This window comes from Dromiciops gliroides, chromosome 2 (genome assembly GCF_019393635.1).
Source record: "Dromiciops gliroides isolate mDroGli1 chromosome 2, mDroGli1.pri, whole genome shotgun sequence".
Taxonomy (NCBI): Eukaryota; Metazoa; Chordata; class Mammalia; order Microbiotheria; family Microbiotheriidae; genus Dromiciops; species Dromiciops gliroides.
The window spans coordinates 475,198,850-475,203,510 of record NC_057862.1 but is presented as its reverse complement, the minus strand read 5'-3'; the positions used below and the strand labels follow the sequence as shown (position 1 = coordinate 475,203,510).

Below are 4,661 nucleotides of genomic sequence, written 5' to 3'. Positions count from 1 at the left end.
CCATGCCTTCAAGTATCTCTTCTTATAATGGTCTCAACAACCTCCAGACTTTAGCATGGTGGCGCTACAATCATTCCTTGGAAGAATAAAAAGTTCACTTTGTTGAAATTTTTGTTTTTTGTGGGACAATGAGTGTTAAATGACTTGCCCAGGGTCACACAGCTAGTAAGTGTCAAGTGCCTGAGGCTGCATTTGAACTGAGGTCCTCCTGAATCCAGGGCCTGTGCTTTATTCACTGTACTGCCTAGCTGCCCACACTTTGTTAAAATTTCATAGAAGAATATTAAATCCAAAGCAGAGGGAGCAGCTAGGTGGCACAGTGAATAAAGCACCGGTCCTGGATTCAGGGGGACTTGAGTTCAAATGCAGCCTCAGACACTTGACACTTATTGGCGGTGTGACCCTGGGCAAGTCACTTAACCCTCATTGCCCTGCAAAAAACAAAAGCAAAAACAAAAACAAAAAAAACAAAGCAGAGTGGGTTCATTTCTCTTCATTTCAAAGGATAGATTTGATATTTTACTTAAACTATATTAAGCTTCCAATTCAAATCCCACACAAACTTATGACCTTCTATATTGAAGGTTTTTTCCATTAGCTGAGAGCATCAATTTTACACCTGATCATAGTATCTGGATATATCCCAGTCCAATAAGGCTGGCATTATTCTCTTTACCAGAGAGAGAAATTTTTTGATCCAGCTTGTACTTAGTAGCAATGTCGAAACAGATGTTGTCACTGCCAGATGTCCAAGCAAGATTTATTGAAGTTTCAGTCTTTTCATTAACCTTTGATAGATTGGCCCTCCAAATTCAGTGCCATTGTTCATATGCGTGTGAGGCAAGAAGGCAGCAGCCTTGTAATCCAGGGCAAAATTATTTGGAGACAGTTTGGATTTGACCATGTCAAAACCCATCTGATAGCCAGCAAGCCAACCTTCATAAGCCAATATAGACCAACTATATAGATGGCTGGACAAGAAATTAGTGTCAACATTTCCACCAAGACTAAAACAGTGCCATTTATAGGAGGTCTTTAATTTCCCACTCTTCCATCTTGTGTTTGGTACAAATTTAGTGTCAAGTCACCTTCAAACCATCAGCTAATTTATTCTCTATGCTGGTTTTCTGTCCCCAGGATATATTCTGTGTTCCATTTTTGAATGAAGGAAAACCCATAGTTATAGATCTTACACTTGTTTTCCAGATTACCTGAAGCTTTACCTATATCAATGTATGAATGACCAGATTGGAAAATTCCACTCCCTGGCAGACTTGTTTTTTTTGGGGGGGGGGTTGTGTGTGTGTGTTTTTGGTGGGACAATGAGGGTTAAGTGACTTGCCCAGGGTCACACAGCTAGTACGTGTCAAGTATCTGAGTCCGGATTTGAACTTAGGTTCTCCTGAAGCCAGGGCCAGTGCTTTATCCATTGCACCACCTAGCTGCCCCAGATTTGGTTTTAAGCATACCAAACCTATATACTTTGTTGAAGACAGCCTTTCCTAGGTCACAGTAAGTTGGTGTGTTACACATTTCCTTCAGGTACGCTTGCTCAGGAAGGGTCTGTGCATAGAGAGTAGCCAAGACAGGTGGGGGAGTGAGGGAATGGACTCTAGAAAAAGTATGACCATCACTAAATGTGCCAACAACTCCCCTTCTGATTTTCTGCAGCAAATTGGCCCCACTATAGCCCCTCACCATTTTCTTCAATTTCTTTATATTTACTGGATTATTCTTTGCTGTCTATAAATACACCCATCCTTAAAACAACAACAACAACAACACCCCTACTTAATCCTACCATTCCAATAGCTGCTGTTCTTTATCTGTCCTATATCTTCTTGGCTAGACCATTTAAAAAATCCATTTGCTCAGGGCAGCTAGATGGTGCAGTGGATAAAGCAATGGCCTTGGGATTCAGGAGGACCTCAGTTCAAATCCGGCCTCAGACACTTGACACTTTCTAGCTGTGTGACTATGGGTAAGTCACTTAACTCTCATTGCCTTTCAAAAATAAAAACACTTTCTAGCTGTGTGACACCTTCTGTAAATGACCTTTCCTAGTCCTTCCAGCTGCTCATGGATTCCCATTCTTTTCTCTCTGTATCTTCCAACTATTTCTATGTTATCTCCCCCATAGAACTTGCACTCCTTGAGGGCAGGGATTATTTTTACCTTTATTTGTGTCCCAGGGCTTACCTCTCTGCCTGGCTGCCTGGTACATAGTAAATGCTTATTGTCTAATACTTAACTCACTGGGTTGTTGAGGATTAAATCAAGACAGTGCATATAAAGTGTTTTGCAAATCTTTTTTTAAATGTCAGCTGTTCCTAAGTAGGATTGTTATCTGGAAAGTGAGGAGGTTGGACTAGAAGGCCTCTTGGTTCAGTTCCAGCTTTAAATCTATAAGGCTTTGATCTTCGTGGCAGAACAGGGCAGTTTCAGGACTAGGTGTTCCTGGTTGGATCCCCCCTTGTTTGTGTGTCCCTGGGCAAGTCCTGTTTGGCAGACTGGGAGCAAAGAGAACCTTGAAAGCTTCAGATGATGGGGACAGTGCTCGAATCACAGCATCAATGACAACCGAGCTCGTGGCAGCACCCAAGGCCTCACAGCTCCTGTCTACTCTCTTTTGTCATGTCTGTGTCAGAGGTTTAGGGATTCTGACCCCATGGGTACCAAAAGAACGGTCCAAGGAAAATAGGGATCAATCAATTAATCAATAAGTATTTAGCAAGAGAAAGGCTGTGCAGTGGATGGTCTTGGTCTCAGGATGAGGTATGATTAATCAAATCATACTTCTAACATGTGACTCTGGGCAAATTGCTTAACTTCTCAGTGTACTATGTATAGTACTCTGATTGAAATACCCCCACAATTTGTACTTACAATTTGGATCTGCTGAAGGATGACTATGCCAGCTTCAAGGTAATCTGCTGGTCTATACTAGTGGAAAGGCATACACATAAGGAGCACACATGGTCCCAGCAACTGAAGGGTCTCATTCTTTTCTCCTAGTGCACTGAGAAATGTTTAACAACCTGCTATACATGAGACACTTTCAAGTTTAATCTGCATTATTAACATTTTCTCCCTTATTTCCCTTAGCCTAGACAATCAATAAAACAATAAATCCAACCTTTGAGCATTTGCTGATTTCTGAGGTGAAAATGCTCATGCTAAAAATTTAACAATCAGCTTTTTCAAATCTGCATAAGCTAAATCCAGTGCACAATTGTCTCTGCTGGGCAGATTTTTCAGCAGGCTTTCCTTGACCTGATCTTCTCTGTAGCTCAACTCTGTCTCCTGTACCTCAGAATCAGAATCAGGAATCAGAATCAATCAGCTTCCCAAACTCCTTCTGTCTTGTACCTTGACTCAGTCTCTAGAGTCCTTTGATTTTTTTTCATCTTACCTATTAGTTTATTTTAATAAATATTTTTAATTAAAGTTTTGAGTTCCAAATTCTATCCTTCCCTTCCTCCTCTACCTGCTCCTTGAGGCAGCAAGCAATCAGATATAGGTTATACATGTGCAATTATGTAAAACATTACCATATTAATCATTTTATATAAGAAGACTTGAATAAAAGAAAAAAAATTTTAAATAGTCTGCCTCAGTCTGTGTTCAATCAATAACAGTTCTATTTTGGAAGTGGATAGTATGCTTTATCATTAGTCCTTTGGGATTGCCTTGGATCATTGTATTGCTGAGAATACTTAAGTCATTCACAATTCTTCATCAAACAATATTGCTGTCACTCTGCACAATGTTCTCCTGGTTCTGTTCACTTCACTATACATCAGTTCATGTAAGTCATTCCAAGACTTTCTGAAATGATCCTGCTTGTCATTTCTTATAGGACAATAGCATTCCGTTACAATCATATACCATACCTTATTTAGCCATTCCCCAAATGATGGGCATCCCTTTGATTTTCAATTCTTAGCCACCACAAAAAGAGCTGCTTATAGATATTTTTTGTACAAAGATGTGCTTTTTTCCCTTTTTTTGAATGTCTTTGGGATATAAACCCAGCAGTGGCATTGCTGAATCAAAGCTTATGCACATAGTTTTAAATTACCCTCTAGACTGGTTGGATCAGTTCACAATTACAGTGTATTAGCGTCACAGTTTTCCTACGTTACGTCTAACATTCAACATTTTCCTTTTTAGTTATATTAGCCACTCTGATAGGTGTTAGGTGGTACCTTAGAGTTGTTTTAATTTGCATTTCTCTGACAAATACAGATTTAGAGCATTTTTTCATATGACTATAGATAGCTTGGATTTCTTTGTCTGAAAATGTCCTGTTCATATCCTTTGCCCATTTATCATTTGGAGAGTGCCTTGCATTTTTATAAATTTGACTCACTTCTCTATATATTTGAGAAATGAGGCCTTTACCAGAGATACTTGTTACAAAAATTCTTTCCCAGTTCTTTTCCTTAAAATTTTGCTTGCATTGGTTTTGTTTGTGCAAAAGCTTCTTAATTTTATATAATCAAAATGATCTGTTTTACATTTTGTAATACTCTCTATATCTTCTTTTGTCCTAAATTCTTCCCCTGTCCATACATAAATCTGACAGATAAACTATTCCATACTCTTTTACTTTGCTTTCATATCACCCTTTATGTGTAAACTGTGTACCCATTTTAACC

The 4,661-nt window shown here is 39.1% G+C and overlaps 1 pseudogene; it reads right to left on the bottom strand.

The window, feature by feature from the left end:
* Positions 1 to 563: 563 nt before the first annotated feature.
* On the bottom strand, positions 564 to 1,533 carry LOC122739153 (annotated as a pseudogene).
* Positions 1,534 to 4,661: the final 3,128 nt, after the last annotated feature.